Consider the following 24476-nt stretch of genomic DNA (forward strand, 5'->3'; position numbering starts at 1 on the left):
TATCCCATGGGAAACTTTGAAACAGAGGATGATTGAGGAATACTGTTCGCGTAATGAGATCAAGAAGATGGAATGTGAGTTCTGTGACTTAAAGTTAGTAGGCAGTGATCTTACCGCCTATAATAAGAGGTTCTTTGAGTTGGCACTAATGTTTCCAGAAATTGTCACTCCCGAGAAACGTAAGGTTGAACAGTATATCGAGGGTTTAAGTGAGAATATTTAAGGTGGGGTTACTACTTCTAAACCCACAACCGTACAAGAAGCTATTGATATGTCAAGTTTGTTACTGGACCAGATCACTCAGAGAGGAAAGGGTACTACTGTTAATGAGGTTAAGTCTAATGATGGAAAGAGAAAGTGGAACGATGGACAGGATAAGAACCATAACCAGCAACCATTCAAAAAGCAGGATATTTACAAAAATGACACCTAGGTCACTGGAGCTAACTCTGGGTATAAGTGTAAGAAGCCACAATGTCAAAGGTGTGGCAAGCATCACTCTGGAACCTGTACTGCTGTAATCTGTGACCGATGCAAGAAGTTTGGCCATTTGGCTAGGGATTGCAAGGTTAACCTCAACAACACTGCGAATAATTCAAATAATACTGGTAATGCTAAAAACTGCTTTGGTTGCAGACAGCCAGGTCATTTTAAGAAAGATTGCCTTAAGAACAACAACACCAGAACTGCTCAAGGCAGGGCGTTCAATATTAACTCTGCGGAAGCTCGTGATGATCCGAAGCAAGTCACGGGTATGTTTTCACTCAACGATCAACATGTTTATGTTTTGTTTCACACTGGTGTTGATAGAAGTTTTATATCTAAAGATATTTGTCACAACGTTAAGAACCATGTTTCTCCTTTAGATAACGTGTATTCCATTGAACTAGGGAACGGTAACTTGATGAGGGCTGATAAGATTATTTGTGGTTGTATTATGAAGTTAGAGGGTAAACCTTTTAATATTGATGTGATACCTATTAAACTGGGAAGTTTTGACTTGTGGTTGGAATGGACTGGTTAGCTAACAACAAAGCCGAGGTGGTCTGTAACCTAAAGGCTATTCGTATTCCTATTGCTAACGGTGAACCTATGATGATATATGGAGAGAATAATGGCTCACAACTACATCTCATTAACTGCCTGAAAGTTCAGATGTATGTGAGAAAGGGATGTATCGTGTTTATGGCTCACGTAACCCAAGTAATACCTGAAGAAAGGAGACCCAAAAACGTTCCTATAGTTAAGGAATTTCTTGAAGTTTTTCCGGAGGAACTACCTGGTCTCCCACCGCATCGGGAAGTGGAGTTTCAGATAGATTTAGTGCCAGGAGTCTAATGACCTGTCCTAATCCATCTAGACGAATACATTACATTTGGTTACATCGCGAGGTACTTGACCTCTATATGATACATTTTACAAACATTGCATTCGTTTTTAAAAGACAAACTTTCTTTACAACGAAAGTTGACGGCATGCATACCACTTCATAATATGTCCAACTATAATTGACTTAATAATAATCTTGATGAACTCAACGACTCGAATGCAACGTCTTTTGAAATATGTCATGAATGACTCCAAGTAATATATCTAAAATGAGCAAATGAACAGCGGAATATTTCTTTTATACCTGAGAATAAACATGTTTTAAAGTGTCAACCAAAAGGTTGGTGAGTTCATTAGTTTATCATAAATAATCATTTCATAATTTTAATAGACCACAAGATTTCATATTTCCATTTCTCATAAATATACGTCCCATGCATAGAGACAAAAATCATTCATATGGATTGAACACCTGGTAACCGACATTAACAAGATGCATATAAGAATATCCCCTATCATTCTGAGACATCCATCGGACATGATAAAACAACATCGAAGTACTAAAGCATCCGCTACAACGGATGGGGTTTGTTAGGCCCAATAGATCTATCTTTAGGATTCGCGTCAATTAGTAGACTGGTTTACTAATTCTTAGGCTACCAAGCAAAAGAGGCATATTCGGCTTCGTTCATTCAACCATATAATGTAGTTTCGATTACTTGTGTCTATTTCGTAAAACATTTATAAAAATTTCGCATGTATTCTCAGCCCAAAAATATAAAGGGTAAAAAGGCAAATGAAACTCACTATACTGTATTTTGTAGTAAAAATACATATGACAACATTGAACAATGCAGGGTTGGCCTCGGATTCACGAACCTATATCATTTATATATACATTAACACATATAATCGTAATCAAATAAATTCATATATTATATCTTAAATTATATATCTTATATATTTAATTTTTACATTTTTAAAATAGTTAATATTTATATAGTTTAATATTATATTTAAAATCAATAATTTGTTTTGTGTAAATATTTACATAAATAATCTTTATATATATAATTATATGTAATATTATGGTAGTTGGAATATATATACACTTATATAAAAAATATTTATTTCTTATAATAATATTGTTAATGTAAAAGTAGTAATCATAATAACAGTAGTAATAATAACAATAACAATAACAATAATAATAATAATAATAATAATAATAATAATAATAATAATAATAATAATAATAATAATGAAAATAATAATGATAATGATAATAATACTACTAATAATAATAACTATAAAAATAATGATTTTTCTAATAATAATATTACAAACATTTATTTTAATAACTATAATGATATTAATGATAAAAATAATAATAATAATGACAAGTAAATAAATAAATAACTACCTCAATGAAATAGTCCTAAAAAAATGCCCAAATCAGGGTTTGAACCCGCGACCTCTCATTCACCCCAAACAACACTCAGCCACTCTTCTATTCCTTAATTTCTGATTTAATTCACATACATAAATATATAACCCGGTTGTCTGTTTCATCTTCTTCTTCCTAAATGAAATTGACCCAAGACCATAATAATCACAATCTTCATCAATATCATCGAGCATCACTAGTCACCATTAACGTTTATCATCATCATCATGCTTCTCATCATCGAGCAACATCATCATATGGTAATCACATCATCATCATAGTACCTTTGACATCATATCATCATCAACATCTTTGATATAATGACATCATCTTCATTCAGTATCATTTTAATCATCACGATCATATCATAATCAAGCTTCTCATTGTCAATCATCATCATTAATACACATCATTTTCTTTATTGTGATATAAATCGTGATTATAATCTTCATCATCATTATGCCATAACCTCATCATTTTCGTACTCATTATCATAATCTTATTCTAATTATTATTATCTTTATCTAAATCATTTTCGTTCGTTATCATAATCACAAATATTACGACATCAATAATAGATAATTGTTCCATCATCTTGTCGATTATCATTATCAATCTAGCATCTTTTATCCACGCATCACCTCACCATCTTTATTGTCATAATCATAATCATTCGCGTCATCTTCATCATCATTTTTATCTCGTCAAATAATAACATCTGCAACAGGAGTGTCACGATCTTCATTTACGTTCATAATTTTTGTCATGTGGGTGTCATTTGAACAGAACTAAGAAGTAAGCATCAAGAGGCGATTCAATTAATGTGGGGGTTACAACAGCATAGGTGGGCTGTGATGGAGTTCATCATCGAACAACAATTAGTATTGTATGGGTTTGTTTTCGCCCAACAGAGGAGAGGAAAAGAAAGTCCCAACAGAGAACCAGAAGTTGGCCTACGGCCCATCAGAAGGAAAGAAGCCCAACAACAGTTATAAATAAATAGCCCAAAGCAATACTAACCAATTTCTGTTTCTTAAATCAACAAGTGGGATGATATGCTAGGTACTTGTCGGCCACAAAGGGAAAGAGAAGAGGAGACGTGCATTGTTCTCTTTTTTTTTATTTAACAAACAAGTGGAATTGGTTGTTTGAAATTGTCGGCCTTTAAGAAAACGTGCAAGAAACTTTATTTCATCATTCTTAATATTTAACAAATGGGTTGTTGAGCAGGAGGTCAGAAGGAAGAGAGAAGTGGTGATTGTTAACCGATCAGAAAAACAGAAGGATTAAATCAACAATGATGGTGCAAAGTTGGTGGTGGATTTCGATTGAAAAAAAAAGATTAGAGGTGTTGGTTGAGTAGTTGTCGAGGGTGGTGTTTTGGTGTTGTGGAAACAGAATAGTAGCGTGAGTGTGGCGGTTTCACTAAGAGGATCAAGAAAGAAAGAAAGAGATGGTGGTGATTGAATACAAAATAGGAAGTAAGTCTTTGATTAATATTGGTTTTGGTTCTTAGTCAATAACAGAAGGGATAACAACAATAATTTCGATGGCTACAAGGGTGGTGTTTATGAAAGAAGCTACAACAGTGATTTAAGCAGTTGTAAGTCGTTTGCGAATTTTGGCACAAAACAGAAAGAGACGTGCAGCTATATGCATTAGACTAGAAACAAAAAGAAACAGAAGTTAGCTATTGTAGATCATAATGCTTACCATATAGCTTCAATCAATGTCTGAAGTGAGTTCAAGGGATGAAATAGAAAAAGGAGCTTATGATAACGGGTTGGTGGTGGTGATTCTTGTGTGATATTCTTGACTAGAACAGAAATATATAGAAGTTGATAGCAGTAGCAGGGAATAGCAGGTACTGTTGCAATTACAAGTGGGTTTGAAGAGGAAGAAGGTTGCAGTTTGATAGCATTTAAGTGGTTGTTGGGTTGTTGATCATTGGCATAAACCGAATCAATGATTTGTTAGTAAGTTTCATTTAAAGAAGGTGATGTGTTATGGGGGTGATGGTTGATTGAATCTTCAACATAAGGGAACATGAAAAGAAAAAACATTGGTGGTTTGAAAGTGGTGTTTGATTTGTTAAGTGGGTTTTGTTTTTGTGGGAGTCTTTCCATAAGCAAATAGGTGCATATATAAGGATTAAAGTGTACGAATCATATATAAAGATTAAAGTGTACTAATCAAACAAATGGGTGTCTGTGTAAAGAAAGAAAATGAGAATATAAACAAAATGGTGGCTTTCATAAATATGGATATGTATATACATTATAGAATGATGTAGTGGATGGAATCAAACCACAAACAAAAATAGGAATCGATAATAATAACAATAAATTAATAATAATATAACAAGAATTCTAAAGTCTTTATGAGTTGATATGTAACGGATTTTTAGAAGTGACTATCATTAGCAGCCGGGTGTTTGGATTATTATTATTCTACGGAGTATTATATCGTAGTCCGTTGATGAATCAGTGACGGATAAAGGTCTTCTTAAGAATCTTAAATAAATATTTATTCTAACCATTATTTTATAAAAATGGTCATTACTTGTTTAAAGTTATTAAATAAAAATTAAATCACTATCCGCGCTCGATCCCAGGTAAAATATAAAAATGCTAAAACTTAGCAAATAGTTCCTAAATACATTTTTAATATGCCTAAAATTTATAGAACTCCTTTTCGTATCACCGTTTATTTTAAAATTACATAAGTTTGAATTTAACTTTCTTAATATCAATCTAATGACAATTGAGTGTTACTTTTGCTTACTAAATAAATTCGAAATCATAAAATATATATTTAATATACTTTATTTATATAGATGTGTTTTAAATAATAATTATCATAATATCATATTTTTTTATTTTATTTTACATAATTAATTTTTAATAACAATAACATATAATACTTTGAATTATTATTTATATATACATACACACATATCTATTTACAATTAATTGTTCGTGAATCGTCGAGAATGGTTGAAGTCAAATGATTTCATAAAACAAATTCAAAATTTTGAGACTCAATATTACAGACTTTGCTTATCGTGTCAAAATTAAATAAGAATTAAGTTTAAATTTGATCGGAAATCTCCGGGTCGTCACAGTACCTACCCGTTAAAGAAATTTCGTCCCGAAATTTGATCGAGGTCGTCATGGCTAACAATAAAAATGTTTTCATGATGAATATGAGTCGATACATAGGGTTTTATCATTATTGAGAAATATGGATAAAACAATTCGATTACGCGAAACGTACGAGTGAAGCTGTCACAAAAGAGTGAAATGAGAAATAAGGATTCATCTTGACATTTGATGTAGTCACTGTTGAATTCCGGAATTCAAGGAATTTAAAGAAAATCTTCGAATCTATAAAAGATCTGATTCTTCGGTAATTCAGGAAATTAGGATTCTCTTTAATTTAATGTGATCATCTGCCTCGATCGCTACGTCTGATATTTCGCCATAAATCCACCCTCTTTGTTTCCTTTATATTTTGGAGTTCCATCCTTTTTGTTTTCTCTTCCCGACTTTAAATCAAGCAATTAATGATCCAGAAATTCGTAGGTATGAAGTTTCGAATGATCATAATATAACATACAGAAAGGAAAGGTAATAGCACGAATTAATTTGTCGAATTACCAGAATCACGAAAGATATAACTATCAAGAATACATGTTCTTGATATGTTTAGAGATTAGATAGAATATAAGAGTCGTGTAATATGGCACATGATGATGGTACTGTGAATCATCACGTTCCATTTAGAAACTCAGCATGACTAACTGTAACATAATCACGTTGATCAAGTGTCATTATATTATACTAACTCAAGCTTCAATTTCCAACACTTCTCTAGAATTCATTCATAATTTATACTTAGATGTTACAGAATATTGAAAACTAAAATAGTTTTCAATATGATGTAATACAAATAGCACAAAGAGGTATATAATTTCGAACGAAAATATTTATGAAAATATCCTCAGAAATATCGAAGATATTTATGATGATATTTTGGAAATTTCTAAGTTCGAAGATTGATGAGGAAAAATTTTCTGCAAGATTTTAACATGACTTCGGAGCAGGATATTCTCTAAAGATTTCATCGGATCCAGAATTACCTGGATTCTTTGAATATAAGGTTTGGTCCTTGTATTTGTCCTTGGTCTCCTTCATGGTTGGCTCAATATGTTTTTCAGTACTATATTTTCTATCGAGCGTTCCCAACACTCTCTTCTTTATCATCAAACTTTTGGCCGTTTAGACCATCTACAATTTTTATGTTTCCTCTGCATTTAATGCTACGATATCTGAAGCATCAGTTATCAATCCGATGTGGTTTCAAGAGAATTGTGTTTCTAGATGATTAAACGCTGATGGTAATATGGTGGAATATAAAAGGTTTCCTGGTAACAATAAAAGAGCACGCATATATATCAAAGTTATAATAAGGTTGTTTTGAACGAAAAGTCGAAGTTGATTTGCTGGAGCTATGACAAATTTGGTAAAGAATTGTAATGTTATTTTCGGTAATAACAACGCCAAAGGAGCTATCACAGATACTTGTTAACGTTTACTCAGTTTCCGAGAGTTTTTCAGGTGCATAATTATATGCATCAATCTTTTCTTTCGTAGATGAAGTGCGGTTGGTTCATCCTCTCGATTGAGGTATTTTCAAGAATCATGAAAGGTTTGAACGCAGATTGTAATCATCAAGATACAAATGAGGTTTAAGATGAAATCAAGTGGCAAACTTGAAGAAATATTTAGTTTTCTATGTTAAAATCAATATTTTAATTCATTTTAATTGTCCAATGTTAGTAGTCCACAGTTGTTATTCAATAATTTATATATAGTTTAATATATAATATTCGAATTAATTAATATGTATCGTGACCCGTGTACATGTCTCAGACTCGATCACAACTCAAAATATATATATTATTATAGAATCAACCTCAACCCTGTATAGCTAACTCGATCATTACTGCATATAGAGTGTCTATGGTTATTCCAAATAATATATATAGATGCGTCGATATGATATGTCAAAACCTTGAATACGTGTCCCGATATTTAAAGTGCGTAAAATAAATAACAGAAATTAAATGGCGATAAATAAAATTGCGAGAATATAAATTGTGATAATTAAATTGCGATAAATAAAATGTAATCAGTTAGCTAGGAACAGTTAGCGTGGATTCTTAACAAAAATTTTCATAGTTAATTTGTTTGTTTCTAACAAATTTTATTTTGTCCAATGTTTTCTTCATTATGCCACTTGTTGGATTCTGATAGGTCAAAATCCAAATATGAAATTGAATGAAAATGGTTATTCTGTGGTGAACGGATTCGTATCTTTGTAGATGTAAATAGGATAGTAAATGAATGTTGAATCAGATTTGAAGAATGTACAGTGTAACTTATTAATGTGAAATCTAAATATTCCTTGGGTATTACCTACCCGTTAAAATATTTTCATCATAAACAGTTTGTACAAAAGAGTTTTTTTAATTACAATCATTATGAAAATATATATATACATATATATTTTCTTCAGATGTAATCATAGATTTAATGAGTTAATATAATATTAATCTCATTTGGTTTACCGTTAGAACAAGAGTATATAATCTCTAAAATATTAGAGATTACATAATCGCCATGTCGAACGAAGATAAATGATTTAGAATGATTCGTAGAACGATGATTATGCTCGAGGTACACAATGAAATATTGGGGCATGTGATGTTGAAACTTGTGTTGTTGGTGGTACTGTTGATGCCAATGTTGGTGGTACTGTTGGTGCCGGTGATGTTGCTGAAGCTGGTACGTTTTGCACCATATTCTCCAAATTGATTACACGAGCGTGAAGCTCGTTGACTTCTTCCATTATTCCGAAATGATTGTCGGTTGGAATGAGCGGATGAATAAGGTTGAGATTTTTTATTTATTTTTTTTTTGATATCATATAATCATTGCGAGATATCCTGGAAATGAGAGTGAATATAGTGCATCAAAGTGGTTCGCCGGTAAGTGCTTCAGGTTCTTCGCCAAGAGGTGAATTCGGTTAGTGGAAAGGATCGCTTTCTTCGCATTTCCATTAATTAAGTCGACTACGAATCCATCAGATGAATTAGGGATGGCTGATTGGTCGAATTCATTCTGGTGACGCTGCTTCCGTATCTTAGGTGAACATCCATGTCGGAATAGCTGTAGGGTTCCAAAGAACTTGAACTAGTGACGAGTTCCATTTCGTACGATTGGATAAAGGATTTTTCGATATAAAATGATTTCTGGCTATCGGATGGTATTCTAATTACATAGAATATCTATATATATAGAGCAAAAGATTTCGTAGATTACATAGAAAATTTCGAAAGCTGTCAGGCAAAGGTAGAAGTAACAGATACGCTAAGATATGAATTTTTTTGTCTATACACTATTCAAGCAACTAATGCAGTAAGATGTGTCTAAACTAAGAATGATAAGTAGGTAATTTCCTACGGATAATAAGTAGATGATTTTCGACTAGAAATGATAAGCAAAACTTTTGACATGTAGACACGGTCGAAGTCTAGACTCACTAATGCATCCTAACAACTATCAATTAGACACATTAATGCAAGACCTGGTTCGCTAAGACCACCACTCTGATACCAACTCTAATGACCCGTCCTAATCCATCTGGATGAATACATTACATTTGGTTACGTCGCGAGGTACTTGACCTCCATATGATACATTTTACAAACATTGCATTCGTTTTTAAAAGACAAACTTTCTTTACACCGAAAGTTGACGGCATGCATACCACTTCATAATATGTCCAACTATAATTGACTTAATAATAATCTTGATGAACTCAATGACTCGAATGCAACGTCTTTTGAAATATGTCATGAATGACTCCAAGTAATATCTCTAAAATCAGCAAATGCACAGCGGAAGATTTCTTTTATACCTGAGAATAAACATGTTTTAAAGTGTCAACCAAAAGGTTGGTGAGTTCATTAGCTTATTATAAATAATCATTTCATAATTTTAATAGACCACAAGATTTCATATTTCCATTTCTCATAAATATACATCCCATGCATAGAGACAAAAATCATTCATATGGATTGAACACCTGGTAACCGATATTAACAAGATGCATATAAGAATATCCCCTATCATTCCGGGACATCCATCGGACATGATAAAATAACATCGAAGTACTAAAGCATCCGCTACAACGGATGGGGTTTTTTAGGCCCAATAGATCTATCTTTAGGATTCACGTCAATTAGTAGACTGGTTTACTAATTCTTAGGCTACCAAGCAAAAGGGGCATATTCGGCTTCGATCATTCAACCATATAATGTAGTTTCGATTACTTGTGTCTATTTAGTAAAACATTTATAAAAATTTCGCATGTATTCTCAGCCCAAAAATATAAAGGGTAAAAAGGCAAATGAAACTCACTATACTGTATTTTGTAGTAAAAATACATAAGACGACATTGAACAATGCAGGGTTGGCCTCGGATTCAAGAACCTATATCATTTATATATACATTAACACATATAATCGTAATCAAATAAATTCATATATTATATCTTAAATTATATATCTTATATATTTACTTTTTACATTTTTAAAATAGTTAATATTTATATAGTTTAATATTATATTTAAAATCAATAATTTGTTATGTGTAAATATTTATATAAATAATCTTTATATATATATAATTATATGTAATATTATGGTAGTTGGAATATATATACACTTATATAGAAAATATTTATTTGTTATAATAATATTGTTAATGTAAAAGTAGTAATCATAATAATAGTAGTAGTAGTAGTAGTAGTAGTAGTAGTAGTAGTAGTAGTAATAATAATAATAATAATAATAATAATAATAATAATAATAATAATAATAATAATAATAATAATAATAATAATAATAATAATAATAATGAAAATAATAATGATAATGATAATAATACTACTAATAATAATAACTATAAAAATAATGATTTTTCTAATAATAATATTACTAACATTTATTTTAATAACTATAATGATATTAATGATAAAAATAATAATAATAATGACAAGTAAATAAATAAATAACTACCTCAATGAAATAGTCCTAGAAAAAAATGCCCAAATCCGGGTTTGAACCCGCGACCTCTAATTCACCCCAAACAACACTCAGCCACTCTTCTATTCCTTAATTTCAGATTTAATTCACATACATAAATATATAACCCGGTTGTCTGTTTCATCTTCTTCTTCCTAAATTAAATTGACCCAAGACCATAATAATCACAATCTTCATCAATATCATCGAGCATCACTAGTCACCATTAACGTTTATCATCATCATCATGCTTCTCATCATCGAGCAACATCATCATATGGTAATCACATCATCATCATAGTACGTTTGACATCATATCATCATCAAAATCTTTGATATCATGACATCATCTTCATTCAGTATCGTTTTAATCATCACGATCATATCATAATCAAGCTTCTCATAGTCAATCATCATCATTAATACACATCATTTTCTTTGCTGTGATATAAATCGTGATTTTAATCTTCATCATCATTATGCCATAACCTCATCATTTTCGTACTCATTATCATAATCTTATTCTAATTATTATTATCTTTATCTAAATTATTTTTGTTCGTTATCATAATCACAAATATTATGACATCAATAATAGATAATTGTTCCATCATCTTGTCGATTATCATTATCAATCTAGCATCTTTTATCCACGCATCACCTCACCATCTTTATTGTCATAATCATAATCATTCGCGTCATCTTCATCATCATTTTTATCTTGTCAAATAATAACAGCTGCAACAGGAGTGTCACGATCTTCATTTACATTCATAATTTTTGTCATGTAGGTGTCATTTGAACAGAACTAAGAAGTAAGCATCAAGAGGCGATTCAATTAACGTGGGGGTTGCAGCAACATAGGTGGGCTGCGATGGAGTTCATCATCAAACAACAATTAGTATTGTGTGGGTTTGTTTTGGCCCAACAGAGGAGAGGAAAAGAAAGTCCCAATAGAGAACCAGAAGTTGGCCTACGGCCCATCAGAAGGACAGAAGCCCAACAACAGTTATAAATAAACGGCCCAATGCAATACTAACCAATTTCTGTTTCTTAAATCAACAAGTGGGATGATATGCTAGGTACTTGTCGGCCACAAAGGGAAAGAGAAGAGGAGACGTGCATTGTTCTCTCTTTTTTTATTTTATTTAACAAACAAGTGGAATTGGTTGTTTGAAATTGTCGGCCTTTAAGAAAACATCCAAGAAACTTTATTTCATCATTCTTAATAATTAAGAAATGGGTTGTTGAGTAGGAGGTCACAAGGAAGAGAGAAGTGGTGATTGGTAACCGATCAGAAAAACAGAAGGATTAAATCAACAATGATGGTGCCAAGTTGGTGGTGAATTTTGATTGAAAAAAAAGATTAGAGGTGTTGGTTGAGTAGTTGTCGAGGGTGGTGTTTTGGTGTTGTAAAAACAGAATAGTAGCGTGAGTGTGGCGGTTTCACTAAGTGGATCAAGAAAGAAAAAAAGAGATGGTGGTGATTGAATACAAAATAGGAAGCAAGTCTTTGATTAATATTGGTTTTGGTTCTTAGTCAATAACAGAAGGGATAACAACAATAATTTCGATGGCTACAAGGGTGGTGCTTATGAAAGAAGCTACAACAGTGATTTAAGCAGTTGTAAGTCGTTTTCGAATTTTGGCACAAAACAGAAAGAGACGTGCAGCTATATGCATTAGACTAGAAACAAAAAGAAACAGAAGTGTGCTATTTGAAATGTCCCGTTCTTATTGATTAAAAACGTTCCATATTAATTGATTTCGTTGCGAGGTTTTGACCTCTATATGAGACGTTTTTCAAAGACTGCATTCATTTTTAAAACAAACCATAACCTTTATTTCATAAATAAAGGTTTAAAAAGCTTTACGTAGATTATCAAATAATGATAATCTAAAATATCCTATTTACACACGACCATTACATAATGGTTTACAATACAAATATGTTACATCGAAATCAGTTTCTTGAATGCAGTTTTTACACAATATCATACAAACATGGACTCCAAATCTTGTCCTTATTTTAGTATGCAACAGCGGAAGCTCTTAATATTCACCTGAGAATAAACATGCTTTAAACGTCAACAAAAATGTTGGTGAGTTATAGGTTTAACCTATATATATCAAATCGTAACAATAGACCACAAGATTTCATATTTCAATACACATCCCATACATAGAGATAAAAATCATTCATATGGTGAACACCTGGTAACCGACAATAACAAGATGCATATATAAGAATATCCCCATCATTCCGGGACACCCTTCGGATATGATATAAATTTCGAAGTACTAAAGCATCCGGTACTTTGGATGGGGTTTGTTAGGCCCAATAGATCTATCTTTAGGATTCGCGTCAATTAGGGTGTCTGTTCCCTAATTCTTAGATTACCAGACTTAATAAAAAGGGGCATATTCGATTTTGATAATTCAACCATAGAATGTAATTTCACGTACTTGTGTCTATTTTGTAAATCATTTATAAAACCTGCATGTATTCTCATCCCAAAAATATTAGATTTTAAAAGTGGGACTATAACTCACTTTCACAGATTTTTACTTCGTCGGGAAGTAAGACTTGGCCACTGTTGATTCACGAACCTATAACAATATATACATATATATTAAAGTATGTTCAAAATATATTTACAACACTTTTAATATATTTTGATGTTTTAAGTTTATTAAGTCAGCTGTCCTCGTTAGTAACCTATAACTAGTTGTCCACAGTTAGATGTACAGAAATAAATCGATAAATATTATCTTGAATCAATCCACGACCCAGTGTATACGTATCTCAGTATTGATGACAACTCAAACTATATCTATTTTGGAATCAACCTCAACCCTGTATAGCTAACTCCAACATTCACATATAGAGTGTCTATGGTTGTTCCGAAATATATATAGATGTGTCGACATGATAGGTTGAAACATTGTATACGTGTCTATGGTATCTCAAGATTACATAATATACAATACAAGTTGATTAAGTTATGGTTGGAATAGATTTGTTACCAATTTTCACGTAGCTAAAATGAGAAAAATTATCCAATCTTGTTTTACCCATAACTTCTTCATTTTAAATCCGTTTTAAGTGAATCAAATTGCTATGATTTCATATTGAACTCTATTTTATGAGTCTAAACAGAAAAAGTATAGGTTTATAGTCGGAAAAATAAGTTACAAGTCGTTTTTGTAAAGGTAGTCATTTCAGTCGAAAGAACGACGTCTAGATGACCATTTTAGAAAACATACTTCCACTTTGAGTTTAACCATAATTTTTGGATATAGTTTCATGTTCATAATAAAAATCATTTTCTCAGAATAACAACTTTTAAATCAAAGTTTATCATAGTTTTTAATTAACTAACCCAAAACAGCCCGCGGTGTTACTACGACGGCGTAAATCCGGTTTTACGGTGTTTTTTGTGTTTCCAGGTTTTAAATCATTAAGTTAGCATATCATATAGATATAGAACATGTGTTTAGTTGATTTTAAAAGTCAAGTTAGAAGGATTAACTTTTGTTTGCGAACAAGTTTAGAATTAACTAAACTATGTTCTTGTGATTACAAGTTTAAACCTTCGAATAAGATAGCTTTATATGTATGAATCGAATGATGTTATGAACATCATTACTACCTTAATTTCCTTGGATAAACCTACTGTAAAAGAGAAAAATGGATCTAGCTTCAATGGATCCATGGATGGCTCGAAGTTCTTGAAGCAGAATCATGACACGAAAACAAGTTCAAGTAAGATCATCACTTGAAATAAGATTGTTATAGTTATAGAAATTGAACCAAAGTTTGAATATGATTATTACCTTGTATTAGAATTATAACCTACTGTAAGAAACAAAGATTTCTTGAGGTTGGATGATCACCTTACAAGATTGGAAGTGAGCTAGCAAACTTGAAAGTATTCTTGATTTTATGAAACTAGAACTTTTGGAATTTATGAAGAACACTTAGAACTTGAAGATAGAACTTGAGAGAGATCAATTAGATGAAGAAAATTGAAGAATGAAAGTGTTTGTAGGTGTTTTTGGTCGTTGGTGTATGGATTAGATATAAAGGATATGTAATTTTGTTTTCATGTAAATAAGTCATGAATGATTACTCATATTTTTGTAATTTTATGAGATATTTCATGCTAGTTGCCAAATGATGGTTCCCACATGTGTTAGGTGACTCACATGGGCTGCTAAGAGCTGATCATTGGAGTGTATATACCAATAGTAAATACATCTAAAAGCTGTGTATTGTACGAGTACGAATACGGGTGCATACGAGTAGAATTGTTGATGAAACTGAACGAGGATGTAATTGTAAGCATTTTTGTTAAGTAGAAGTATTTTGATAAGGGTATTGAAGTCTTTCAAAAGTGTATAAATACATATTAAAACACTACATGTATATACATTTTAACTGAGTCGTTAAGTCATCGTTAGTCGTTACATGTAAGTGTTGTTTTGAAACCTTTAGGTTAACGATCTTGTTAAATGTTGTTAACTCAATGTTTATAATATCAAATGAGATTTTAAATTATTATATTATCATGATATTATCATGTATGAATATCTCTTAATATGATATATATACATTAAATGTCTTTACAACGATAATCGTTACATATATGTCTCGTTTAAAAATCATTAAGTTAGTAGTCTTGTTTTTACATATGTAGTTCATTGTTAATATACTTTAGGATATGTTTTATTATCATAGTATCATGTTAACTATATATATATATATATCCATATATATGTCATCATATAGTTTTTACAAGTTTTAACGTTCGTGAATCACCGATCAACTTGGGTGGTCAATTGTCTATATGAAACATATTTCAATTAATCAAGTCTTAACAAGTTTGATTGCTTAACATGTTGGAAACATTTAATCATGTAAATATCAATCTCAATTAATATATATAAACATGGAAAAGTTCGGGTCACTACAGTACCTACCCGTTAAATAAATTTCGTCCCGAAATTTTAAGCTGTTGAAGGTGTTGACGAATCTTCTGGAAATAGATGCGGGTATTTCTTCTTCATCTGATCTTCACGCTCCCAGGTGAACTCGGGTCCTCTACGAGCATTCCATCGAACCTTAACAATTGGTATCTTGTTTTGCTTAAGTCTTTTAACCTCACGATCCATTATTTCGACGGGTTCTTCGATGAATTGAAGTTTTTCGTTGATTTGGATTTCATCTAACGGAATAGTGAGATCTTCTTTAGCAAAACATTTCTTCAAATTCGAGACGTGGAAAGTGTTATGTACAGCCGCGAGTTGTTGAGGTAACTCAAGTCGGTAAGCTACTGGTCCGACACGATCAATAATCTTGAATGGTCCAATATACCTTGGATTTAATTTCCCTCGTTTACCAAATCGAACAACGCCTTTCCAAGGTGCAACTTTAAGCATGACCATCTCTCCAATTTCAAATTCTATATCTTTTCTTTTAATGTCAGCGTAGCTCTTTTGTCGACTTTGGGCGGTTTTCAACCGTTGTTGAATTTGGATGATCTTCTCGGTAGTTTCTTGTATAATCTCCGGACCCGTAATCTGTCTATCCCTCACTTCACTCCAACAAATCGGAGACCTGCACTTTCTACCATAAAGTGCTTCAAACGGCGCCATCTCAATGCTTGAATGGTAGCTGTTGTTGTAGGAAAATTCTGCTAACGGTAGATGTCGATCCCAACTGTTTCCGAAATCAATAACACATGCTCGTAGCATGTCTTCAAGCGTTTGTATCGTCCTTTCGCTCTGCCCATCAGTTTGTGGATGATAGGCAGTACTCATGTCTAGACGAGTTCCTAATGCTTGCTGTAATGTCTGCCAGAATCTTGAAATAAATCTGCCATCCCTATCAGAGATAATAGAGATTGGTATTCCATGTCTGGAGACGACTTCCTTCAAATACAGTCGTGCTAACTTCTCCATCTTGTCATCTTCTCTTATTGGTAGGAAGTGTGCTGATTTGGTGAGACGATCAACTATTACCCAAATAGTATCAAAACCACTTGCAGTCCTTGGCAATTTAGTGATGAAATCCATGGTAATGTTTTCCCATTTCCATTCCGGGATTTCGGGTTGTTGAAGTAGACCTGATGGTTTCTGATGCTCAACTTTGACCTTAGAACACGTCAAACATTCTCCTACGTATTTAGCAACATCGGCTTTCATACCCGGCCACCAAAAATATTTCCTGAGATCCTTGTACATCTTCCCCGTTCCAGGATGTATTGAGTATCTGGTTTTATGAGCTTCTCTAAGTACCATTTCTCTCATATCTCCAAATTTTGGTACCCAAATCCTTTCAGCCCTATACCGGGTTCCGTCTTCCCGAATATTAAGATGCTTCTCCGATCCTTTGGGTATTTCATCCTTTAAATTTCCCTCTTTTAAAACTCCTTGTTGCGCCTCCTTTATTTGAGTAGTAATGTTATTATGAATCATTATATTCATAGATTTTACTCGAATGGGTTCTCTGTCCTTCCTGCTCAAGGCATCGGCTACCACATTTGCCTTCCCCGGGTGGTAACGAATCTCAAAGTCGTAATCATTCAATAATTCAATCCACCTACGCTGCCTCATATTCAGTTGTTTCTGATTAAATATGTGTTGAAGACTTTTGTGGTCGGTATATATAATACTTTTGACCCCATATAAGTAGTGCCTCCAAGTCTTTAATGCAAAAACAACCGCGCCTAATTCCAAATCATGCGTCGTATAATTTTGTTCGTGAATCTTCAATTGTCTAGACGCATAAGCAATCACCTTCGTTCATTGCATTAATACACAACCGAGACCTTGCTTTGATGCATCACAATAAATCACAAAATCATCATTCCCTTCAGGCAATGACAATATAGGTGCCGTAGTTAGCTTTTTCTTCAATAACTGAAACGCTTTCTCTTGTTCAACATTCCATTCAAATTTCTTCCCTTTATGTGTTAATGCAGTCAAGGGTTTTGCTATTCTGGAAAAGTCTTGGATGAACCTTCTGTAGTAACCAGCTAGTCCTAAAAACTGGCGTATGTGTTTCGGAGTTTTCGGGGTTTCCCACTTTTCAACAGTTTCTATCTTTGCCGGATCCACCTTAATACCTTCTTTGTTCACTATGTGACCGAGGAATTGAACTTCTTCCAACCAAAATGCACACTTTGAAAACTTAGCGTACAATTCTTCCTTCCTCAATACTTCTAACACCTTTCTCAAATGTTCACCGTGTTCTTGGTCATTCTTTGAGTAAATAAGTATGTCATCAATGAAAACAATGACAAACTTGTCAAGGTATGGTCCACACACTCGGTTCATAAGGTCCATGAACACAGCTGGTGCATTAGTTAAACCAAACGGCATGACCATAAACTCGTAATGACCGTAACGTGTTCTGAAAGCAGTCTTTGGAATATCATCTTCTTTCACCCGCATTTGATGATACCCGGAACGTAAGTCAATCTTTGAATAAATAGACGAGCCTTGTAGTTGATCAAATAAGTCGTCGATTCTCGGTAGTGGGTAGCGGTTCTTGATGGTAAGTTTGTTCAACTCTCGGTAGTCGATACACAACCTGAATGTACCATCTTTCTTCTTGACAAACAAAACAGGAGCTCCCCACGGTGATGTGCTTGGTCGAATGAAACCACGCTCTAAAAGTTCTTGTAATTGGCTTTGCAGTTCTTTCATCTCGCTGGGTGCGAGTCTGTAAGGAGCACGAGCTATTGGTGCAGCTCCTGGTACAAGATCTATTTGAAATTCAACGGATCGATGTGGGGGTAATCCCGGTAATTCTTTCGGAAATACATCGGGAAATTCTTTTGCAATGGGAACATCATTGATGCTCTTTTCTTCAGTTTGTACTTTCTCGACGTGTGCTAGAACAGCATAGCAACCTTTTCTTATTAGTTTTTGTGCCTTCAAATTACTAATAAGATGTAGCTTCGTGTTGCCCTTTTCTCCGTACACCATTAAGGGTTTTCCTTTTTCTCGTATAATGCGAATTGCATTTTTGTAACAAACGATCTCCGCTTTCACTTCTTTCAACCAGTCCATACCGATTATCACATCAAAACTCCCTAACTCTACTGGTATCAAATCAATCTTAAATGTTTCGCTAACCAGTTTAATTTCTCGATTCCGACATATATTATCTGCTGAAATTAATTTACCATTTGCTAATTCGAGTAAAAATTTACTATCCAAAGGCGTCAATGGACAACTTAATTTAGCACAAAAATCTCTACTCATATAGCTTCTATCCGCACCCGAATCAAATAAAACGTAAGAAGATTTATTGTCAATAAGAAACGTACCCGTAACAAGCTCCGGGTCTTCCTGTGCCTCTATCGCATTAATATTGAAAACTCTTCCACGGCCTTGTCCATTCGTGTTCTCCTGGTTCGGGCAATTTCTAATAATGTGGCCTGGTTTTCCACATTTATAACAAACTACATTGGCATAACTTGCTCCGACACTACTTGCTCCGCCATTACTCGTTCCGACACCATTTGTTCCTTTCGTTCTATTAGCCCCTGGTCCGTAGACCTCACACTTCGCCGCGCTATGACCATTTCTTTTACACTTGTTGCAAAATTTGGTGCAGAACCCCGAGTGATTCTTTTCACACCTTTGGCATAGCTGCTTCTGATTGTTGTTGTTGTTGCGGTTATTATTGTTGTTGGGATGATTGTTGTAGTTGCTGTTGTTGTTGTTGTTGTTGTTGTTGTTGTTGTTGTTGTTGTTGTTGTTGTTGTTGTTGTTGGGCCGTTTGTTGTAGTTGCGATTGATGTTGCGATTGTTGGGATAATTGTTGCGATTATTGTTGTAATTACTGTTGTTGTTGTTGTATTGGTGATTCTTATCACCGTTTTCCTCCCACTTTCTTTTGACTTGCTTCACATTAGCCTCTTCAGCAGTCTGTTCTTTAATTCTTTCTTCAATCTGGTTCACTAGTTTGTGAGCCATTCTACATGCCTGTTGTATGGAGGCGGGCTCGTGTGAACTTATATCTTCTTGGATTCTTTCCGGTAATCCTTTCACAAACGCGTCGATCTTCTCTTCCTCATCTTCGAATGCTCCCGGACACAATAGGCACAATTCTGTGAATCGTCTTTCGTACGTGGTAATATCAAATCCTTGGGTTCGTAACCCTCTAAGTTCTATCTTGAGCTTATTGACCTCGGTTCTGGGACGGTACTTCTCGTTCATCAAGTGCTTGAATGCTGACCACGGTAGTGCGTACGCATCATCTTGTCCCACTTGCTCTAGATAGGTATTCCACCATGTTAACGCAGAACCTGTGAAGGTATGCGTAGCGTACTTCACTTTGTCCTCTTCAGTACACTTACTTATGGCAAACACCGATTCAACCTTCTCGGTCCACCGTTTCAATCCGATCGGTCCTTCGGTTCCATCAAATTCCAAAGGTTTGCAGGCAGTGAATTCTTTGTAGGTGCATCCTACACGATTTCCTGTACTGCTAGATCCAAGGTTATTGTTGGTATGTAGCGCAGCCTGTACTGCGGCTATGTTTGAAGCTAGAAAAGTACGGAATTCCTCTTCATTCATATTCACGGTGTGTCGAGTAGTCGGTGCCATTTCCTTCAAAATAGTTAAATGGAACAAGTTAATCATACAGAATATTAAGAGTAGTTAATAGTATTTCGTAGCATAATATGAACTCATTTATAAAAACTTTTTCTTCATATTAGCGTTTTATAAGTTTAAATTCGGGTAGTACCTACGCGTTAAGTTCATACTTAGTAGCTAATATACAATTCAACTACTACAATTCTATATGAAAAACTGATTGTAATAATATTTCGCGTTCAAACTTTTATACAATATTTTACAAACTTACAATACCGCTTATTTTACATAAAGCATGAAATATAGCACACAATAACTTTGATACAAGATAGTTGTGAAGACAATTCTAGCTAGTACACAAGTCGTTCGGCAAAGGCAATAAAGACACGTAATTCATACGTCCAGAAACAAGTCATGCATTCTGGTTTTACTAGGACTACTTCCCATCCTTGGTCTTGTGCAACATAACCGTTATGGCCGTTGATAAGACAGCGTGTTGTAACGTCATCAAAGGGACGAGGGTTACGTAATGTCCACAGTCCCGTAATAATCTAAAAACCTCATTTCTTACCCCAATTACCGACTCCGTCACTTGTGGAAACGTTTTGTTTAATAGTTGTAGCCCGATGTTCTTGTTCTCACTTTGGTGAGAAGCGAACATTACTAATCCGTAAGCATAACATGCTTCTTTATGTTGCATGTTAGCCGCTTTTTCTAAATCACGAAGTCCAATATTCGGATATATTGAGTCAAAATAATTTCTTAACCCGTTGCGTAAAATAGCATTTGGGTTCCCCGCAATATATGCGTCAAAGTAAACACATCGTAACTTATGGGTTTCCCAATGTGATATCCCCCATCTTTCAAACGAAAGTCTCTTATAAACCAAGACATTCTTGGAACGTTCTTCGAATGTCTTACAAACTGATCTCGCCTTAAATAGTTGTGCCGAGGAATTCTGGCCGACTCTAGACAAGATTTCATCAATCATGTCTCCGGGTAGGTCTCTTAAAATATTGGGTTGTCTATCCATTTTGTGTTTTTAAACTGTAAAATAGACAAGAGTTAGATTCATAAAAAAATACTTATTAATACAAGCAATTTTTACATATATCATAAAGCATAAGAACACTATATTACATATATTACACCACACGAATACAACTATCTTATTCCGACTCGCTCGTTTCTTCTTCTTCGGTTTTGGTTCGTTTTGCCAAGTTTCTAGGGATATATGATGTTCCCCTAATACGAGCCGTCGTTGTCCACATTGGTTTAGAAAAACCTGGTGGTTTAGAGGTTCCCGGGTCATTGTTACAACTTAAGGACTTCGGGGGTTGACGATACATATAAAGTTCATCGGGGTTGGAATTAGATTTCTCTATTTTTATGCCCTTTCCCTTATTATTTTCTTTTGCCTTTTTAAATTCAGTTGGGGTAATTTCTATAACATCATCGGAATTCTCGTCGGAATCCGATTCATCGGAGAATTGGTAATCCTCCCAATATTTTGCTTCCTTGGCGGAAACACCATTGACCATAATTAACTTTGGTCGGTTGGTTGAGGATTTTCTTTTACTTAACCGTTTTATTATTTCCCCCACCGGTTCTATTTCTTCATCCGGTTCCGATTCTTCTTCCGGTTCCGATTCTTCTTCCGGTTCCGACTCTTCTTCCGGTTCCTCTTCGGGAACTTGTGAATCAGTCCACGAATCATTCCAATTTACATTTGACTCTTCATTATTATTAGGTGAGTCAATGGGACTTGTTCTAGAGGTAGACATCTATCACATAATATCAAACACGTTAAGAGATTAATATATCACATAATATTCATATGTTAAAAATATATAGTTTCCAACAAAAATGTTAAGCAATCATTTTTAAAGAAAACACGGTCGAAGTCCAGACTCACTAATGCATCCTAACAAACTCGATAAGACACACTAATGCAAATTTTCTGGTTCTCTAAGACCAACGCTCGGATACCAACTGAAATGTCCCGTTCTTATTGATTAAAAACGTTCCATATTAATTGATTTCGTTGCGAGGTTTTGACCTCTATATGAGACGTTTTTCAAAGACTGCATTCATTTTTAAAACAAACCATAACCTTTATTTCATAAATAAAGGTTTAAAAAGCTTTACGTAGATTATCAAATAATGATAATCTAAAATATCCTATTTACACACGACCATTACATAATGGTTTACAATACAAATATGTTACATCGAAATCAGTTTCTTGAATGCAGTTTTTACACAATATCATACAAACATGGACTCCAAATCTTGTCCTTATTTTAGTATGCAACAGCGGAAGCTCTTAATATTCACCTGAGAATAAACATGCTTTAAACGTCAACAAAAATGTTGGTGAGTTATAGGTTTAACCTATATATATCAAATCGTAACAATAGACCACAAGATTTCATATTTCAATACACATCCCATACATAGAGATAAAAATCATTCATATGGTGAACACCTGGTAACCGACAATAACAAGATGCATATATAAGAATATCCCCATCATTCCGGGACACCCTTCGGATATGATATAAATTTCGAAGTACTAAAGCATCCGGTACTTTGGATGGGGTTTGTTAGGCCCAATAGATCTTTCTTTAGGATTCGCGTCAATTAGGGTGTCTGTTCCCTAATTCTTAGATTACCAGACTTAATAAAAAGGGGCATATTCGATTTTGATAATTCAACCATAGAATGTAATTTCACGTACTTGTGTCTATTTTGTAAATCATTTATAAAACCTGCATGTATTCTCATCCCAAAAATATTAGATTTTAAAAGTGGGACTATAACTCACTTTCACAGATTTTTACTTCGTCGGGAAGTAAGACTTGGCCACTGTTGATTCACGAACCTATAACAATATATACATATATATTAAAGTATGTTCAAAATATATTTACAACACTTTTAATATATTTTGATGTTTTAAGTTTATTAAGTCAGCTGTCCTCGTTAGTAACCTATAACTAGTTGTCCACAGTTAGATGTACAGAAATAAATCGATAAATATTATCTTGAATCAATCCACGACCCAGTGTATACGTATCTCAGTATTGATCACAACTCAAACTATATCTATTTTGGAATCAACCTCAACCCTGTATAGCTAACTCCAACATTCACATATAGAGTGTCTATGGTTGTTCCGAAATATATATAGATGTGTCGACATGATAGGTCGAAACATTGTATACGTGTCTATGGTATCTCAAGATTACATAATATACAATACAAGTTGATTAAGTTATGGTTGGAATAGATTTGTTACCAATTTTCACGTAGCTAAAATGAGAAAAATTATCCAATCTTGTTTTACCCATAACTTCTTCATTTTAAATCCGTTTTGAGTGAATCAAATTGCTATGATTTCATATTGAACTCTATTTTATGAATCTAAACAGAAAAAGTATAGGTTTATAGTCGGAAAAATAAGTTACAAGTCGTTTTTGTAAAGGTAGTCATTTCAGTCGAAAGAACGACGTCTAGATGACCATTTTAGAAAACATACTTCCACTTTGAGTTTAACCATAATTTTTGGATATAGTTTCATGTTCATAATAAAAATCATTTTCTCAGAATAACAACTTTTAAATCAAAGTTTATCATAGTTTTTAATTAACTAACCCAAAACAGCCCGCGGTGTTACTACGACGGCGTAAATCCGGTTTTACGGTGTTTTTTGTGTTTCCAGGTTTTAAATCATTAAGTTAGCATATCATATAGATATAGAACATGTGTTTAGTTGATTTTAAAAGTCAAGTTATAAGGATTAACTTTTGTTTGCGAACAAGTTTAGAATTAACTAAACTATGTTCTAGTGATTACAAGTTTAAACCTTCGAATAAGATAGCTTTATATGTATGAATCGAATGATGTTATGAACATCATTACTACCTTAA

This window comes from Rutidosis leptorrhynchoides, chromosome 6 (genome assembly GCF_046630445.1).
Source record: "Rutidosis leptorrhynchoides isolate AG116_Rl617_1_P2 chromosome 6, CSIRO_AGI_Rlap_v1, whole genome shotgun sequence".
Classification (NCBI taxonomy): Eukaryota; Viridiplantae; Streptophyta; class Magnoliopsida; order Asterales; family Asteraceae; genus Rutidosis; species Rutidosis leptorrhynchoides.